Below are 21,890 nucleotides of genomic sequence, written 5' to 3'. Positions count from 1 at the left end.
ACAAACTTTGTTAACCCTTTAGGTGTTCCATAGAAATTAAAGCAAAATGAAGGTGAAATGTAAGATTTTTCATTTTTTTAATACCAAATATCAAATTTCTATAGTCTTTTAATGGTTTACCATATTTGTAATAAAAAAAATCGTCTGCTTGAAAGCCATTCAATTTTTTTTTTATATGACCATTTTAGGGTATATACGGTAAGCATATATGCAAAGGATGAACAAAAAAACAATTCCTGAATTATTTATTTATGTATTTTTACAAAGTTCACCGTGCAGTATAGTTGATTTTACATTTACTGTATTCTGTGGGTTGGTACAATTATGGAGATCACAAATTTATATAGTTTATATTTATTTTTTACCACTTTTGTACAAAAAATGTACAAAATAACTTTTGCCATATTCCAAAAGTCATAACTTAATTTTTTCAGCTGATGAAAATGTGTGCAGCCTTATTTTTTGCATCATGGTCTGCAGTTTCTATTAGTATTATTTTTTTTTTTGTACATGCAACTTTTTAATTGCTTTTTATTCTGTCTTTTGAATTGCTGGATGAACAAAAAACAGCATTTTGCCATTGTTTTTTTAATCATTTTTTTATGGCCTTCACTGTGTGGGTAAAATGTCATAATAACTTTGCAGAGTCATTAGAAAAGTGGCAGTACCAAATTTGTATAGGCTTTTTAATGTAGTGCCTGGGTCACCCATAGACAACATCTGGTTTCATGCTGTTGCAGCCAATGTTATAGCGGGGGGCAATGGAGTGACAGAGGGCATAAATGTGGCAGTCGCTATTTACTGAGGCATCTAAAGAGGATTAAAGGTATGGATAATGATGACCTATTACCAGAGCTTTGGTGAGAACAGCTGGCTCCTTGCAGCTCTTTAAGTACAGTGCCATACATTGTACAGCACTTGGTTTCACTCTCACTTCAATGGGGCTGAGCTGCAACTAGGCCATGTGACCGATGTATGGTAATGTCACATGGCCTTGGAAGATGCCACGGAGCTCACTTAGTGCTGGCCTCTTCTAAAGCCTCTTGCCCCCGACCGTATGCCCTCCGAGATATACGGTCCGTGAGCAGGCCATATGTCCCGGAGCGGCATTGATCGTGCGCAAGGGAGCACACAGCATCATAGATTACAATGATGCTGTGGACATCGGGCCGCCTGCGGGACTCATATGATCATATGAGTGCGGGACAATAGTCCCGTGGGCGGCCCAACATGCACAGCATTATTGTAATCTATGATGCAGTGCGCCCCCGTGCGCACGATCAATGCCGCTCCGGGACATATGGCCTGCTCACGGACCATATATCTCGGAGGGCATACGGTCGTGGGCAAGAGGCCTAGCTGCTAATTGATGGGATTCCTGGGTGTTGGCCCCCAACGATCTGATATTGATGACCTATAGAGATGAGCGAATTTCCGGTTATGAAATTCGTTCACGCTTCGTTTACTGGTAAAAGGTGAATTGCGTAATGGATTCCGTCACCACGGACCATAACGCAATTCTATGACAGAATGCATAACGGAATGCCTTTAGAGGCATTCCGTTATTCATTCCGTCATAATAGAAGTCTATGGGCTGCATAACGGATCCGTCCCGTTTCCGTTATGCAGGAGAGGACTCCCCTGCATAACGGAAAAGGACGGATCCGTTATGCAGCCTTTAGACTTCTATTATGACGGAATGAATAGCGGAATGCCTCTAAAGGCATTCCGTTATGCATTCCATCATAGAATTGCGTTATGGTCTGTGGTACCGGAATCCATAACGCAATTCACCTTTTACCAGTAAACGAAGCGTGAACAAATGTCAAAATATGAAATTCGCTCATCTCTAATGACCTATCCAGACATTAGGTCATCAACATTGTTACTGATCCATTAATTACTCATCAAGACGAATCAGTGGTAATGTGGAACCACTGTGCCAAGTAACCGGCTTGACATTGGGCCAAACCATAAGGGAGTTACTTTGGCGCCTCCCCGTTATTCACCCTTTAACCCATATACAGAGGTGTGGACTTTGCTGTTGGTTAGCGACCAGACCGCTACCTCCTGGGATGGTCCCGATGTACTTGATAGTTGACCCTCGGACTCAGGAACACAGGCAGGATCAGGAAATGCAAAAAACCACAGGCACAGTCTGGACAGGAACCTAGACTACAGCACATGACTCTGGAACACCACAACAGGTAGAGTGGAACAAGAGCAGGGTAACACCGACAGACCATGGCAAGAACTCAGGCAGGGTAAGGTCAGCCACACCAAAGGACACAGATCAGACTGGCAAGAACTGGACAGAGAACAGAGCAACAGAACTACAGACTCAGATACAGGAACAATAGCTGGGAACTATTGCTGTTGCTCAGCCAAAGGGTGGAATACACAGACAGAACATATAACAGAGCTCATTAGCCCAAGACACCCACAGGTGCACACAAACAGAAAGAGGTATTACAGAACACACAGCAAGCAAGGGCAATTAACCCCTGGCATGCTGAACAGAACAGAGAGGAAAGACATACCAATGGTCATGTTCACACCACAAAGTATCCACAGCCAGTATGCACAACACAGAGCCGAATATGCCCTGCCACACCGACACATAGCCCTAGATACCTTTTTACCAGTATACAGAAACCAGCCCACACAGCATGCATTGGGACACTATGAACAGATGTCGTAACAAACTACCGGATAACCCCTTTAATGCATTGGAGCAGCTCTGATCATTGGCCATTAGCGGTAGCGTCAATCAGTGTATAATAAAATAGAACCGCAGCACTCGAGTTAGGTAATTAGTTATTTATTTATCCATCTAGAAAATTAGGCTAAGGCCAACGTTTCGGTCTCATCCCGAGACCTTGTTCACGGCCTGGATAAAAGAAACGTCTGGTGTGGAGGATGGCTACAAGCCATCCTCCACACCAGACGTTTCTTTTTTCCAGGCCGTGAACAAGGTCTCGGGATGAGACTGAAACGTTGGCCTTAGCCGGATTTTATTATTTTCTTGCAACATAGGCTACTTTCACACTCGCGTTTGGTGCGGATCCGTCATGGATCTGCACAGACGTATCCGTTCAGATAAAACCGTCTGCATCCGTTCAGAAGGAATCCGTTTGTATTATCTGTAACATAGCCAAGACGGATCTGTCTTGAACACCATTGAAAGTCAATGGAGGACGGATCCGTTTTCGGTTGTGCCAGATTGTGTCATAGAAAACGGATCCGTCCCCATTGACTTACATTGTGTGTCAGATCAGTTTGGATCCGTTTTCTCAGACGGACACCAAAACGCTGCAAACAGCGTTTTGGTGTCCGCCTCTAATGCGGAATGGAGACGGAACGGAGGCAAACTGATGCATTATGAGCGGATCCTTTTCCATTCAGAATGCATTAGGGCAAAACTGATCTGTTTTTGACCGCTTGTGAGAGCCCTAGATGGATATCACAAACGGAAAGCCAAAACGCCAATGTGAAATTAGCCATAACTGTATGCAAGGTGCACAAAGTTAGTCCTTACCTCGACTTACAGGTGAAATCCACTTTAAAAAGGGTAATATAGGGCACAAATGTAACATAACATCAACTTACAGTACAGCACTTTAAAATGTGTTAGCACCATAAATCTTTATGTTCACAATCATCTACATTAACCTTGTCTGTGACCACACAGTTCTAATTTTGTAGATCTGTAGCTGATATGCCAGGTTGTATTCCATATATTGCTTTAGGGTGAATTGTCAATAAAGCTAATACTGCATGGGGTTTATATACCACTTTTCATAATTTCGCCTGTCTTTGGTGATGAAGAAAACATCTTCTGAAGGGAAGTTATTCTAATAGAAGCACAAACAAAACTTCAAGGCACCTGCAAACTTTAGGAAAAATTCCTTGAACCCTTAGGATGTCTGATTTCTTGGACAGTTATCACAATCTAAGGTTACTTTCACATCTGCGTTTTTGTTGTCCAGTTTTGAGATACGACATGGGATCTCAAAATGACAGCAAAACGCTTGTGTTATAATAATACAACCGGCTGCATCCGACTCCAAAAATTAACTAATCTGTTTTTTCCGTGTCCGTGTTTCGTGTAAATTCTGATTGTGGCCTGAAGGATAAAAAGTCTTCACATCGCCTCATCTCTCATCAAAGAATATTTTGTGGATTTGGAGATACATTTATATCAAAATATCCTAATTATAGTGGATTTGATATATAATAGGCCATATTGTGTTATATTCACCCTTGTGTATGTATTTTAAAGTAGGCCGAAAGAGGTTCATGGAAAGGACACAGTTCATATAATTTTTTCTCTAGATGTACCAGTCTAAGAGTCGTTCTTGTCTCCTTACAGATTTATTACTGAGATAAGGATATTCTATAGACTCTCTGGTGCTAATTACCCCTACGGTTTAATGTCTATTGATGAAACAGAAAATATGTGATGTTTTTATACATATAATGAACATTATACAAAATACTATTTGTGGTGGCTCTCCCTCCTTATCAGAATTGGTGAAGGTGCTCTGCATTGTGTGACTCACCTAGTCACAAATCTGTAAAAGATTAAAGAAAAAAGGCAATACAGGCACTCACCATCTGAGAACAATGTAAAAAATAGATGTATTTAATGGTTAAAACTGGATGTCGTAGGGTAAAATATCAAGTATCAGTAGGTGAAAACAGGTATTGTCAATATTGAATAGTAGATATCAATAATAAATAAATATCAATGATAAATATTAATAATCCATATAATTGTGGTAGAAAAATAATAGTGATGTGGTAAAATAGAGTGGTATTAAAAAGGAGTGGTATTAAAAATATGAAAAAATATGAAATATATATATATATATATATATATATATATATATATAAAAAAAAATATAAAAAATTATAATAAAAAGTGGGAAAAGTCAAAGTCTCTTAGGTCCTTAGTACGGTGCAAAAATTAATGTCTCTTATTGATTTGATATTGTGCAATCTGCAGATAAGGTGCACCAAAATGCAGTGTACAAAAAATAAAGTGCAAAAATGGTATGGTTCCAATATAGATTATAGTCACTTTTCATAAATAGTTTGATAGTGATCAATTATGATATATAATCGCAATATAGCGCTTGAGAGGTCAGTTGAAAATTCTTGACAAGATGCTTTAAATATCAATTTGGAAGAGAATGACTTATAGTAGAGGATGTAATTATACTTGTCTCTACTTACAGGAGACTTAGTTGGATAAGGCTGTGATCGGGGGCGTCCCACCCGTTCCTCAGCCTTTTTATGTGAAAATAACATGTGAAGATTTTATGTGAAATTTTATGCGAAAAAAAAATTGATAAATTACACATGAATACCCTAAACAGCACAGTAAGCAAGAAATCGAGATCAACTAATGAAGGATATGTACTATCAATTTTCTCTGTATCAAGTACATTTATTGCAACATGGAGCAAACATTAATGTATAAAACGCATCAACACAAAAAATCGCATCGAAAACGCATGAAAAACGCATGCAGATTTTTTTAAGAATTTACTACAGAATTACTGATTTCTCTTACACAAGTTGGTTTTATATGTATTTATCTACCTTGTATTTATTCATAATATATAAATGTCTACATATATTTTTTACCACTCCATACCACATTCCATTTCATATCTTGTAATCAACCCTTATCGAAGGTCTAAAAAACCATGATCGACTGCAGTCCCATTCATGGCCACTGAGGAAGAGGCAGTACACCTCGAAACGCGTCTGGCGTCATTGGATGGGACCCCCCTTTTCTTCTTTTCGGATTACCGCGAATTCAACACAGCAGCATAATTCGGGAGTATACGAATAATCTGCAAAAAACTTTTTCGTTCGAACGAAAATCGATTCATTAATTCTACAAGGAAATTCAGCACAACTCATCCTCAAAGCTTTTAAGACTTTAATGATGGAATATTGAAAGTTGCATTTTTAAATATTCTGAACAATACGAATATTTATCATATAATCGCATTCATTGGAATAAACACATGACAAGCCGAGTGATCCCGTGAACAATCACGTGAGACGCCGAAATTTGTAGCAAGGCAGGCTACAGGAAAACTCTCATCGGCACGGCACAAACACAGGAAGAATATAGACGCAACAGGACGGGTGAGTGGCTGAGGAACGGGTGGGACGCCCCCGATCACAACCTTATCCAACTAAGTCTCCTGTAAGTAGAGACAAGTATATATTACATCCTCTACTATAAGTCATTCTCTTCCAAATTGATATTTAACGCATCTTGTCAAGAATTTTCAAGTGACCTCTCAAGCGCTATATTGCGATTATATATCATAATTGATCACTATCAAACTATTTATGAAAAGTGACTATAATCTATATTGGAACCATACCAACTTTGCACTTTATTTTTTATTTTTTGTACACTGCATTTTGGTGCACCTTATCTGCAGATTGCACAATATCAAATCAATAAGAGACATTAATTTTTGCACCGTACTAAGGACCTAAGAGACTTTGACTTTTCCCACTTTTTATTATAATTTTTTATATATTTTTTTTATATATATATATATTTCAGATTTTTTAATATTTTTAATACCACTCCTTTTTAATACCACTCTATTTTACCACATCACTATAATTTTTCTACCACAATTATATGGATTATTGATATTTATCATTGATATTTATTTATTATTGATATCTACTATTCAATATTGACAATACCTGTTTTCACCTACTGATACTTGATATTTTACCCTACGACATCCAGTTTTAACCATTAAATACATCTATTTTTTTACATTGTTCTCAGATAGTGAGTGCCTGTATTGCCTTTTTTCTTTCATATAATGAACATTAGTTTTAGTATAAGATAATCAATAAAACATATGTATTGTATTACATTTGTATTGCATTATATTATTGAATATTATGAAGGACGTCAATGCATTTCTTATCTTATATATTTCTCACTAGGAACGCATACACTCCTAAAGAGTGATGAGAAGAATTTTAAGTGTAAACTTTGTAGTGAGATAGTGTTATTTTAACTAACAATAAATCAATCGAGGAGACACAAATGTCTGTGAGAGTACAAGGTCCATTATATTCTTATCGGTACATAAATTTAGTAGCTTGAGAAACGTCTGAAATAGTGCCCAAAGGTCTGTGTTTTAGTTGGTTTATGTGTCAAAAATAATCCCTTAGCTCTGATTTAGGATTCCATATATTATGTGTATAGAATGTAAGAGAAATCAGACCTGGATAGTTAATCCTTAATAGTGATGATGCTAGTAGCTCATGCAATAGTGCCACCTAGGTATGAATAGGTAACATTGCACCTACAGCTGAAATGCATTCTGGGTGATACAGTGACATCACAGTCATTATCATATGTACACGCCTATCCGACAATGATTGGAAAACTCCAAGTTAGAAAGGTGTGTCTAACTTATAAGTTTGTGATCATAAACCACACACACATGAAGGAAAAAAGACAAAAACAGGGAGCAACAGAAAACACAGAAACACGGACAAAGAAAAAAAGAAAGGAGAGACCCCAGGAGAAAAATCCCAATGATCAGAACGGACTTAGAGCTGACTTTCCTTGAATTAATTTACTTGATATTTATGAAAATCCCGCTTTATTGCGGATGTGTAATGTTAGATGTACTACATCAATATTATCACTATTCAGTAAAGATGCATATAACTGAATAATAGATCCAATATTGATAACAGAGTGAATCTCTGATTGGAATATTCATTCCGTAGTCATATCAGGCTTGATAATTTATAACTTATGTGTCCTTATGACTATTGTGTATATTTCATAATTGTATCGAGACGGTTGTATTACATTTTATGTTTGAGATATAATATGGAATGCTGGTATTCTGTTAGAGCCATCTAGTGGCGAGTTTTGGGTACTGCATATCACTGTCTGTTATTGCATATTATTAAGTTTTATATTGATTAAGCTTTGATTGTATTTTAAGTTATTGTATAAGAAACCATTTATATTGTTTGCATAGACGCTTGTACCTTGTTTTACTGATTGCACAACATAATAAATTAACAACTAATTATTTTTAAGGTGTTTTATATGTCCACCTCTAGAATCAATTCCCTTTAAAAATTGTCCGTTGATCCTTTCTTTTATATAAAGCATTTGCTTTATATCCCTGACAAGGTGCCCTTCAGAGAGCCAGATTAAAGGGATTTTACTGCCCTTTTACTTTTATTTTGATGGCTTATCCTTGGGATAGACTTTCATTATCAGATCGGCAGAGGTCTGACACCCGCACACTGTCATGCTCGTGTGTGGGAGGAAAACACCACACCGAGTATAGGAGGGAAAGGGGATACCAGAATAAGGCATGAAAACTAGGGAAGGAAGATGGACAAATCCTAGAGAAAACCCTAACTCCAGTCTTGACAGACTACCAGTATGAACAGGCCTCAAAGGTAGATAAGTTCATACACCGTATACCTAGAGTCCTATCTCACCCTATAGGACCCTGGAACTAATGTCAGGACTGAGTTTACTTGTTCCTCCAAAGGGAAGGATGAACAGGAGTCTTCCTCAGGCCTAATGACAAGCAACAGGAAAAGGCAACACACATACAGTATATATAAACAAAATACAAAAGGGAAAGGAAACATATCTTCAATGAAGCTTTGGTAGCACTAGGAACTCAAACGAGAACCAAACACAAGCTAAACACAAGTTCAACAGATGCTATAAACTGTATAGCATAGTGGGAGAAACAACAATAAATAGAGAAGGTTTAATGACCAAAATAGCCACTCCTGGGGAAAGAAGGTTTGGCAAGCACCAGAAACAACACAGACGTAATTCCAGAAGGAACGTAATTCCAGAAGGAAAACATGTCAGATCAAACTACGTGTTGCCAGTCTCACAGATCTCCTGCCACCTGTCGCGGGAATGTCCATATGTCTCAGTACGTCTGTGACACACACCTGCTGATCAGCTGTTCGGGAGTAGCTCCAGTGCCTGATACTCACATCTGACTCTGATACCTGACATTGAGATCTAACATCTAAGTGTCAGATGTCACAGTCAGGTGTCAGCATCAAAATGATGGGTCAGAGTGAGTAATTTGTCTTAAACTTACATTATTATATTTAACTGTTACATCTGAGGATGTTGTAAGGTCACTGTACACATTGTCACATCATATCTATCGTCACATAATCACAATGTATCATCATATCACATTGCATCATAATGCATCATTACATCTATCATGGCTAGTTTTGAGCGAATCGAGCTTTGGATCATACACCCGAAGTCAATTAGTTCAAAACTTTGTTTAAAGAGGACCTTTCATCAGAATCAAGTATGTAAACTGAATATACAGACGTGTAGAGCGGCGCCCAGGGATCCCCCTGCACTTACTATTATCCCCGGGCGCCGCTTTGTTCTCCGGTTATAGCCTCCGGTATAGTCATAGTTAGGCTCCACCCACTTGAGCCTGCCGGCGTCTCTTTCTCCTATGCTGTAGCGCTGGCCAATCGCAGCGCTCAGCTCTTAGCCAGGCTATGAGCTGAGCGCTGCGATTGGCCAGCGCTACAGCATAGGAGAAAGAAACGCCGGCAGGCTCAAGTGGGTGGAGCCTAACTATGACTATACCGGAGGCTATAACCGGAGAACGGAGCGGCGCCCGGGGATAATAGTAAGTGCAGGGGGATCCCTGGGCGCCGCTCTACACGTCATGTATATTCAGTTTACATACTTGATTCTGATGAAAGGTCCTCTTTAACCACCTCAGCCCCCAGTGCTTAAACACCCTGAAAGACCAGGCCACTTTTTACACTTCTGACCTACACTACTTTCACCGTTTATTGCTCGGTCATGCAACTTACCACCCAAATGAATTTTACCTCCTTTTCTTCTCACTAATAGAGCTTTCATTTGGTGGTATTTCATTGCTGCTGACATTTTTACTTTTTTTGTTATTAATCAAAATTTAACGATTTGTTTTGCAAAAAAATGACATTTTTCACTTTCAGTTGTAAAATTTCGCAACAAAAACGACATCCATATATAAATTTTGCTCTAAATTTATTGTTCTACATGTCTTTGATAAAAAAAAAATGTTTGGGTAAAAAAGAAAAAGGTTTGGGTAAAAGTTATAGCGTTTACAAACTATGGTACAAAAATGTGAATTTCCGCTTTTTGAAGCAGCTCTGACTTTCTGAGCACCTGTCATGTTTCCTAAGGTTCTACAATGCCCAGACAGTACAAACACCCCACAAATGACCCCATTTCTGAAAGTAGACACCCCAAGGTATTCGCTGATGGGCATAGTGAGTTCATAGAACTTTTTATTTTTTGTCACAAGTTAGCGGAAAATTATGATTTTTTTTTTTTTTTCTTACAAAGTCTCATATTCCACTAACTTGTGACAAAAAATAAAAACTTCCATGAACTCACTATGCCCATCAGCGAATACCTTGGGGTGTCTTCTTTCCAAAATGGGGTCACTTGTGGGGTAGTTATACTGCCCTGGCATTCTAGGGGCCCAAATGTGTGGTAAGGAGTTTGAAATCAAATTCTGTAATAAATGGCCTGTGAAATCCGAAAGGTGCTCTTTGGAATGTGGGCCCCTTTGCCCACCTAGGCTGCAAAAAAGTGTCACACATGTGGTATCTCCGTATTCAGGAGAAGTTGGGGAATGTGTTTTGGGGTGTCATTTTACATATACCCATGCTGGGTGAGATAAATATCTTGGTCAAATGCCAACTTTGTATAAATAAATGGGAAAAGTTGTCTTTTGCCAAGATATTTCTCTCACCCAGCATGGGTATATGTAAAATGACACCCCAAAACACATTCCCCAACTTCTCCTGAATACGGAGATACCAGATGTGTGACACTTTTTTGCAGCCTAGGTGGGCAAAGGGGCCCATATTCCAAAGAGCACCTTTCGGATTTCACTGGTCATTTTTTACAGAATTTGATTTCAAACTCCTTACCACACATTTGGGCCCCTAGAATGCCAGGGCAGTATAACTACCCCACAAGTGACCCCATTTTGGAAAGAAGACACCCCAAGGTATTCGCTGATGGGCATAGTGAGTTCATGGAAGTTTTTATTTTTTGTCACAAGTTAGTGGAATATGAGACTTTGTAAGAAAAAAAAATAAATAAAAATCATCATTTTCCACTAACATGTGACAAAAAATAAAAAATTCTAGGAACTCGCCATGCCCCTCATGGAATACCTTGAGGTGTCTTCTTTCCAAAATGGGGTCACTTGTGGGGTAGTTATACTGCCCTGGCATTCTAGGGGCCCAAATGTGTGGTAAGGAGTTTGAAATCAAATTCTGTAAAAAATGACCAGTGAAATCCGAAAGGTGCTCTTTGGAATGTGGGCCCCTTTGCCCACCTAGGCTGCAAAAAAGTGTCACACATGTGGTATCTCCGTATTCAGGAGAAGTTGGGGAATGTGTTTTGGGGTGTCATTTTACATATACCCATGCTGGGTGAGATAAATATCTTGGCAAAAGACAACTTTTCCCAAATTTTTATACAAAGTTGGCATTTGACCAAGATATTTATCTCACCCAGCATGGGTATATGTAAAATGACACCCCAAAACACATTCCCCAACTTCTCCTGAATACGGAGATACCACATGTGTGACACTTTTTTGCAGCCTAGGTGGGCAAAGGGGCCCATATTCCAAAGAGCACCTTTCGGATTTCACTGGTCATTTTTTACAGAATTTGATTTCAAACTCCTTACCACACATTTGGGCCCCTAGAATGCCAGGGCAGTATAACTACCCCACAAGTGACCCCATTTTGGAAAGAAGACACCCCAAGGTATTCGCTGATGGGCATAGTGAGTTCATCGAAGTTTTTATTTTTTGTCTTTTTTTGAAAAAAAAGAAAAAGGAGGGGAAAGGCGTCTGCCAGGACATAGGAGCTCCGCCCAACATCCATACCCACTTAGCTCGTATGCCCTGGCAAACCAGATTTCTCCATTCACATCAATTGATGTGGATGAATAAATCATTGCCGGGATTTTTTTTTTATATATACAAAGTGTTTGCCAAAGTATATGAACACCGCCACCTCCTCAGCTCATATGCCTCGGCAAACGTATCTTTTACTGCAGAGGAGAAATCTCGTCTTGCAGCACCGCATACACCGACTTGCGTGTAATCTGACAGCAGCGCAATGCTTCTGTCCGAATGCACATCAGTGCTGCAGCTAGTCGATCGGTTGGTCCACCTGAAAGGTAAAAAAAAAAAAAAAAAAAAGAAAAGAAAAAACCAGGCCGCAACGCAATAAATTTATTAACTTTTAAACAGAACATATAAACTTTTTTAACTGAACGTTAACTTTTTTACTTACCGGTATTTTTTTTTTTGTTTAGTTTTTTTTTACCTTTATAGAACAAACCTCTCCTTCCCCATGGGACAGTGTGCAAAGCGCAAATCGCCCAAAGATGTGGCGAAGTACGTTATGCACTTTATCCCAGGTGAAAGGAGAGGTTTGCAGCAGCTGTGAGTAAAAGGGCCCTAATAGCCCTGTGTGCCTGTCCTGTGAGATGCAATCCCTATGCTAAGTGTACATGTGTGTGGTACTTCCGGAAACACTCTCCATAGCATAGGGCAGGGTGGTCAGGACAGTCAGGACAGAAATAGCGGGTGTCACGCCTTATTCCACTCCTGCTACAGACACAACATCTTTTTCGGGGTGACGGTTGGGTTGAGGTACCAGGAACGACACTGGGGAAATGTCGCTCGTGTAGACGGCTAACTACACTGGTGGATGGGGCCACGGAACCTCCTGGGTAAAGGAGGTTCTCGATGATCTCTTCCTGGAATTTGAGGAAGGATCGTGTTCTCCCAGCCTTATTGTAGAGAACAAAACTATTATACAGCGCCAATTGAATTAAATATACAGACACCTTCTTATACCAGCGTCTGGTTCTGCGGGAAACTAAATACGGAGACAACATCTGGTCATTGAAGTCCACCCCTCCCATGAGCGCATTATAGTCGTGGACACAGAGGGGCTTTTCAATGACACGGGTTGCTCGCTCAATTTGTATTGTCGTGTCTGCGTGAATGGAGGAGAGCATGTAAACGTCACGCTTGTCTCTGCATTTCACCGCGAGCAGTTCTTCGTTACACAAGGCAGCCCTCTCCCCCCTTGCAAGACGGGTGGTTACAAGCCGTTGGGGGAAGCCCACGCGACTAGTTCGTGCGGTGCCACAGGCGCAAATCCGTTCTAGAAACAAATGCCTAAAGAGGGCCACACTTGTGTAGAAATTGTCCACATAAAGATGGTACCCCTTGCCGAATAAGGGTGACACCAAGTCCCAGACTGTCTTCCCACTGCTCCCCAGGTAGTCAGGGCAACCGACCGGCTCCAGGGTCTGATCTTTTCCCTCATAGATCCGAAATTTGTCGGTATAGCCTGTGGCCCTTTCACAGAGCTTATACAATTTGACCCCATACCGGGCACGCTTGCTTGGGATGTATTGTTTGAAGCCAAGGCGCCCGGTAAAATGTATTAGGGACTCGTCTACGCAGATGTTTTGCTCGGGGGTATACAAATCTGCAAATTTCTGGTTGAAGTGGTCTATGAGGGGCCGAATTTTGTGGAGCCGGTCAAAAGCTGGGTGGCCTCTGGGACGGGAGGTGGTGTTGTCGCTAAAATGCAGGAAACGGAGGATGGCCTCAAATCGTGCCCTGGACATAGCAGCAGAGAACATGGGCATGTGATGAATCGGGTTCGTGGACCAATATGACCGCAATTCATGCTTTTTAGTTAGACCCATGTTGAGGAGAAGGCACAAAAAAAATTTAATTTCGGAAACTTGGACTGGTTTCCACCGGAAAGGCTGGGCATAAAAGCTTCCCGGGTTGGCGGATATAAATTGTGTGGCATACCGGTTTGTCTCTGCCACGACTAAGTCCAAGAGCTCCGCAGTCAAGAACAGCTCAAAAAATCCCAGGGCCGAACCGATTTGAGCCGTCTCAACCCGAACTCCAGACTGGGCGGTGAAAGGGGGAACTAATGGTGCGGCTGAAGTTGGTGACTGCCAATCAGGGTTTGCCAGCACCTCAGGGATTCTAGGGGCTCTACGGGCCTGTCTGTGCCACCGTACCAGCTTCAACTGCCCTTCTGGTGCTCGCCACGTCACCATGTTGTACGGCAGTGCTGGTACTAGGTCCAGGGAGGGCTGCGCTGCTGGTGTATGCCTCACCACGTGATCCGGCAGCGACAGCCCCACTCTGCTGCTCTTGAAGCGGATCCTGCACAACCTGTGGTCTAGCGACACGGGGCCGGGTACGCCTGGTGCTGTCAGGAACCTCCACCTCCTCGTCCGAACTTTGGGTCAGAGAGCCACTGCAGGTTCATATTCTGACCCGCTGGATTCATCAGATGAGGGTTCCCACTCCTCATCCGACTGGGTCAGAATCCTGTAGGCCTCTTCAGAAGAATACCCCCTGTTTGACATTTTGGACTACTAAATTTAGGGGTATTCCCTGAGACTACCCAAGAAAAAAAGCAAGCCTGTCTTACAAAGGGGAGGCTAGCGAAGTACCGGAGGGCGCTGCGGTTGATAAAAAATATCAAAACTGATTTTTTTATCGCCGCAGTGCGTGTAAAATGAATGTGCAGTGATCAAAAAAATATATATTTTTTGTCACTGCGGTGGGGCGGGCGTGGGTGAACGCACGTGTGGGCGACCGATTAGGCCTGATCGGGCAAACACTGCGTTTTGGGTGGAGGGCGAGCTAAGGTGACACTAATACAATTATAGATCTGACCGTGATCAGTTTTGATCACTTACAGATACTATAAAAGTACAAATGCTGATTAGCGATACGCTAATCAGCGAATAAAAGTGACTGTGGTGCGGTGGGCTGGGCGCTAACTGACGCTAACTACCTAACCAAGGGGCCTAAACTATCCCTAAAACCTAACAGTCAATACCAGTGGAAAAAAAAAGTGACAGTTTACACTGATCACTTTTTTTCCTTTCACTAGTGATTGACAGGGGCGATCAAAGGGGTGATCAAAGGGTTAATTGGGGTGCAGGGGGGTGATCTGGGGCTACAGTGAAGTGTTTGGTGCTACTCACAGTTCAGTCTGCTCCTCTGCTGGATCCAACCGACGAAAAGGACCAGCAGAGGAGCAGAGAAGCCATATAACAGATCATATTTACTAATATGATCTGTTATATGACTTGTGATTGGATTTTTTGAAAATCGCCAGCCTGCCAGCCAATGATCGTTGCTGGCAGGCTGGTGACGAACTTGTTCTTTAACTTTTGCCGGCCCACGATGCGCATGCGCGGGCCGGCTTTGAGCGAAATCTCGCGTCTCGCGAGATGACGCGTATATGCGTGACTGTGCGCAGCGCTGCCACCTCCGGAACGCGAATCTGCGTTAGGCGGTCCGGAGGTGGTTAAAGGGACACTGACAGGCCCGATAAACATATTTAGTTATTCCTATGCAGTCATAGGTCTATTAAAGTGTATTATAATCACATAAGAGTACCCCCTGTGCGCATTTTAAACCATGTAAAAACAACTTTATAATTATCTGTCAATCACCTTCCTTTATGCCCAAGGGGCGGTTTTTCACATCTCTTTATGCCCAAGGGGCGTTTTTACTCCTACCTTTGTGACTAGCCGCGCCTCAACTGTCGCTTCCTAGCGCCGCCCAGCTCATTATTATTCACTGGCTGGGCGGCTATTATAGTCCCCGATCCTCCCGAGCCGGCGCAGGCGCAGCAGGAGACACCGGCATTGAATAAGGGACGCAGGCGCACTGCGAGTGAGGGTGCCGGGCAAGTTATCCGGCACACGCGCAGAAGGTACAAGTGAGTTCAATGCAGCAGGAGACCCTGGCATTGAACTCACTTGTACCTTCTGCGCGTGTGCCGGATAACTTGCCTGGCACCCTCACTCGCAGTGCGCCTGCGTCCCTTATTCAATGCCAGCATCTCCTGCTGCGCCTGCGTCGGCTCGGGAGGATCGGTGACTGTAAAAGCCGCCCAGCCAGTGAATAATAATGAGCTGGGCGGCGCTAGGAAGCGACAGTTGAGGCGCGGCTGGGCAGAAAGGTAGGAGTAAAAACGCCCCTTGGGCATAAAGGAAGGTGATTGACAGATGATTATAAAGTTGTTTTTACATGGTTTAAAATGCGGACAGGGGGTACTCTTATGTGATTGTAATACACTTTAATAGACCTATGACTGCATAGGAATAACTAAATATGTTTATCGGGCCTGTCAGTGTCCCTTTAATGCAGTACGGAGATGGGTCTCCGTGCAGCATTAAAATGTATGGGCTCTGGCAAGGTGAACAGAGTTATCCGGCGAAGGTGAAGAGACTTCGGTCAATAACTTCAGCTATCAATTTTTTAACTTTAAAACCATTTTAAAACATGGATCGAATATCGGCTTGGGTACCAGCTGGTACCTCGGAACCGAAGCTGACTTCGGATCCATGTTTTAAAATGGCTTTAAAGTTGGAAAATCAAATCCCCAAGTTATTCACTGAAGTCCCGCGAGACTTTGGTGATAAAGATTTTGCCTCACTGAAGCCCATACATTTGAATGCTGTATGGAGACGAATCTCCGTACTACATTAAACAAAGTTTTGAACGAATTAACTTCGGGTGTATGATCAAAGCTCGATTCGATCAACGCTAACATGACAGCATACAGCTTTAGTGTAACATCACAGTGCAGCTTTAGTGCCCTCTACTGGAAGTTTGGTGACTGCAATATGTTATAGCTTCAAATAAAATTATACAAGATTGATATAAAATCTAGCTATAGCCAGAATCAAGGTAATGTCTCCCTTGTGCCGTCTACAGGTAGCTATCCTGTAAAATATTATACTATATATCAATACTTCCACACAATGGCCTCTCATTATTTTATTTTAGGAAAAAAATGTATAATACCTTAAATTTTTGATGTAGTAAAAGTGGCACATGCACATGAAGGAATATTTGAAGCCACCATGCACAGTACTTGCAGATTATCTGTAATCTCATGCATTATGTCTACTTCTATTGTACTGAAAAGAGATACTCTAATTATATTTATTTATTTTTTTACCCCTCCATCCATAATTTACTTAGCATTCTGTATTTAGAATGCTATTATTTTCCCTTATAACAGAAAATAATAAAGATCGGGTCCCCATCCCGATCATCTCCTAGCAACCATGCGTAAAAATCGCACCGCATTCGCACTTGCTTGCGGATGCTTGCGATTTTCACGCAGCCCCATTCACTTTTGGGGCTCGCGTTGTGTGAAAAACGCACAATATACAGAATGCTGCGATTTTCACGCAACACACAAGTGTTGCGTGAAATTCACCGCTCATGTGCACAGCCCCATAGAAATGAATGGGTCCAGATTCAGTGCGGGTGCAATACATTCACCTCACGCAATGCACCCGCGCTGAAAACTCGCCCGTGTGAAAGAGGCCTTACAGTTCTGGAATGTATTGGGTAACACTGGCATAATGCTGCCAGTGTTATCCATACATTCCAGAACTGTAAGGGTTACATAGCATCAAAAATTAATATAATGCTATGTGAATCCCGTCAGTGCTGGGAGGTTAGGCCGGGTGCTGCGATGCGGACTCGCTGTGGGAGGAACTCTTCTGCAAGGGGCCTAACACACCAGAGATACAAGCAATGCCACCAAATTGAGAAAATGCTTATATATTCTGCATTTCATATTTCCCATAGACTTTCAGCTAAAATCTGGAGCTGCCATTAAACAACAAAAAATGCAAGTGCAAAAGATGCCACAAAAATGCAAAAAACAAACAAAAAAACCCCCACTACTATAAACTTAAGGTAAATTTCGCATGAGCATATTCAGTCCAGTCCGAGCATATTCAGTCCAAACCTAGAGTGGGAAGGAACGCACAGCATCATAGATCATTATGTTGCTGTGAGTTGGTGTCAGAGAAGCAATGTTCAGTCGGGCAATATACAGTAGCTGTCACAAGGAGAATTTTTCCCAGACTGAATATATTCATTTGAAATTGGCCTAAAAGTAGACACGTGGCTTTTTTGACTGTGTTGTAAAGGCATCATGCACATGACCGTGTAGCATGCGCATTATTTGTTGACCCACTGACTTCATTGGGACTGTGGTCCACATTTTGTGGCCAAGTATAGTACATGTTCTATTTGTTTGCGGAACAGACATACGAATGCGGAAAGCACACGGATCATCTGTGTGCTTTCTGCATCTGTATGTCTGTTACGCAAAAAGATAGAAATGTCTGAAAAATGCAGACCATGGATCCATTGAAGTCAATGGGTCCACAAAAAAAATGTGGATGGCACACGGACAACATCCGTAGTTTTCAGATCCGCTGTTTGTGGCCACAAAATGCATATGGTCGTGTGAATAGCCCCAAAAATGCATTAAAAAATGCACAAATTGTACACGTGAAGCTCATGATTAAAACCAAATAACAAAGCCGCAGAAATGGCAGATTAAAACCGTGTGTGGTGTTGCTAGATTTATTGCTGCACAGTCAAAGATTTCCTGTAAATACACCTTTATAGTGCAACTGCATTATCAATGACTGCGTAACCCTTGTATATCCAACACTCTCACTGTGGACCTTCCATAGTTCCTTAGAATTTGGGGTTAATGCCAGTAAACTTATATGCACATTTATTTGTTATTTGTGACATCTGACACTAGTCATTTTAGTTTAATATAAATAAAAGTTTCATAAACTCACCTTATCCACTTGTTTGTTTGCGCTGCCCGGCTTCTCTTCTTTCTTCTTCTTTGATGACCTGGGAGAAAAGGACCTTTGGTGACATCACTGCGCACATCACATGGTCCATCACCATGGATTAAAACGCTTTGCACTCGCGCGGAAAAATCACGCATTTCCCCGCAACGCACCCGCATCCTATCCGGCCCTCACACGCAAAGCCCGTGTGAAAGAGGCCTAAGGGTTACATAGCATCATAAATCAATATGATGCTAGGTGACCGCAAAATCCACTTTTTAAGGACCAGTTCAGGTCTGAAGTCACTTTGTTAGGCTTACATAATAGAAACCACCCCAAAATGACCCCATTTTAGAAACTACACCCCTCAAGGTATTAAAAACTGATTTTACAAACGTTGTTAACCCTTTAGGTGTTCCACAAGAATTAATGGAAAATGGAGATGAAATTTCAGAATTTCACTTTTTTGGCAGATTTTCCATTTTTTTCTGCTAACAAAGCCAGGATTAACAGCCAAACTAAACTCAATATTTATTGCCCTGATTGTGTAGTTTACAGAAACACCCCATATGTGGTCATAAACTACTATATGGCCACACGGCAGTGCACAATAGGGAAGGAACGCCATATGGTTTTTGGAAGGCAGATTTTGATGGATCCCATTTGAAGCCCCCCTGATGCACCCCTAGAGTAGAAACTCCCCAAAAAATTACCCCATTTTAGAAGCTACACCCCTAAAGGCATTCAAAACTGATTTTACAAACTTTGTTAACCCTTTATGTGTTCCACAAGAATAAATGGAAATTTAAAAATTTCCTTTTATTGGCAGATTTTCCATTTTAATCTTTTTTTTACCTAACAAAGCAAGGGTTAACAGCCAAACAAAACTCAATATTTATTGCCCTGATTCTGTTGTTTACAGAAACACCCCATATGTGGTCGTAAACTGCTGTACGGGCACACGGCAGGGCGCAGAAGGAAAGGAACGCCATATGGTTTTTGGAGGGCAGATTTCACTGGGATAATTTTAATCTGCTATGTCACATTTGAAGACCCCCTGATCCACCCCTAGAGTAGAAACTCCAAAAAAGTCACACCATTTTGGAAACAATGGGATAAGGTGGCAGTTTTGTTGGTACTATTTTGGGGTACAGATGATTTTTTGTTGCTCTATATTACACTTTTTGTGAGGCAAGGTAACAAAAAATAGCTGTTTTGGCACAGTTTTTATTTTTTGTTATTTACAACGTTCATCTGACAGGTTAGATCATGAGCTATTTTTATAGAGCAGGTTGTTACAGACGCGACAATACCAAATATGACTTTTTTTGCTTCAGTTTTACATAATAAAACATTTTTGAAAAAAAATCTTTTTTAGTGTCTCCATATACTGAAAGCCATATTTATTTTTTATTTTTTGGGCAACTGTCTGAATGTAGGGGCTTATTTTTTTCAGTATGAGATGACGGTTTGATTGGTTTTATTTTAGGGTGCATATGACTTTTTGATCGCTTGGTATTACACTTTTTGTGATGTAAAGTGACCAAAAAAATGTAACTCCGTTTTTTTTTTTTTTACGGTGTTCACCTGAGAGGGTTATGTCATGTGATATTTTTATAGTGCAGGTCATTACGGACGTGGAAATACCTAATATGTATACTTTTTTTTAATTTATTTAAGTTTTACACAATAACAGCATTTTTGAAACAAAAAAAATAATGTTTTAGTGTCTCCATATTCTGAGAGCCATAGTTTTTTTTATTTTTTGGGCAATTGTCTTAGGTAAGGGCTCATTTTTTTGCGTGATGAGGTGAAGGTTTGATTGGCACTATTTTGGGGTGTGTATGACTCTTTGATCGCTTGCCATTAGGCCCCTTTCACACGGGCGAGTATTCCGCGCGGATGCGATGCGTGAGTTAAACGCATTGCACCCGCACTGAATCCTGACCCATTCATTTCTATGGGGCTGTTCACATGAGCGGTGATTTTCACGCATCACTTGTGCGTTTTGCGTGAAAATCGCAGCATGCTCTATATTCTGCGTTTTTCACGCAACGCACGCACGGTTGCTAGGTGTCGATCGGGATGGAGACCCGATCATTATTATTTTCCCTTATAACATGGTTATAAGTAAAATAGCGCTGGAGGGGTTAAAAAAAATAAAAAATTATTTAACACACCTTTGTCCACTTGATCGCGCTGCCAGCTTCTCGTCTGTCTCCTTCTTTGCTGAACAGGACCTGTGGTGAGCATTCATTGCAGGAACAGGACCTGTGGTGACGTCACTCCGGTCATCACATGATCCATCACATGATCTTTTACCATGGTGATGGATCATGTGATGACCGGAGTGACATCACCACAGGTCCTGTTCCTGCAATGAATGCTCACCATCGGTCCTGTTCAGCAAAGAAGGAGACAGACGAGAAGCCGGCAGCGTGATCAAGTGGACTAAGGTGAGTTAATTTTTTTTTTTTTTAACCCCTCGAGCGCTATTTTACTATGCATTCTGTATTCAGAATGCTATTATTTTCCCTTATAACCATGTTATAAGGGAAAATAATACAGTCTACACAACCCCGATCCCAAGCCTGAACTTCTGTGAAGAAGTTCGGGTTTGGGTACCAAACATGCGCGATTTTTCTCACGAGAGTGCAAAACGCATTACAATGTTTTGCACTCGCGCGGAAAAATCGCGCGTGTTCCCGCAACGCACCCGCACCTTTTCCCGCAACGCCTGTCTGAAAGAGGCCTTACACTTTTTGTGATGTAAAGTGACAAAATGGCTTTTTTTAAACCATTTTTATAGATTTTTTTTTACGGTGTTCACCTGAGGGGTTAAATAATGTGATATTTGTATAGAGCAAGTCGGTATGGACGCGGAAAATACTAATATGTATACTTTTTTTTACATTTAACACATAAAAAGCATTTTTGAAACAAAAAAAAATCATGTTTTAGTGTCTCCATAGTCTGAGAGCCATAGTTTTTTTTATTTCTTAGGCGATTGTCCTATGCAGGGGCTAATTTTTTGCGGGATGAGGTGACTGTTAGATTGGTACTATTTTTGGGGGCATACGCCTTTTTG

Source organism: Bufo bufo, chromosome 1 (genome assembly GCF_905171765.1).
Source record: "Bufo bufo chromosome 1, aBufBuf1.1, whole genome shotgun sequence".
Lineage (NCBI taxonomy): Eukaryota > Metazoa > Chordata > Amphibia > Anura > Bufonidae > Bufo > Bufo bufo.
Note: the sequence above shows the minus strand (reverse complement) of the source record.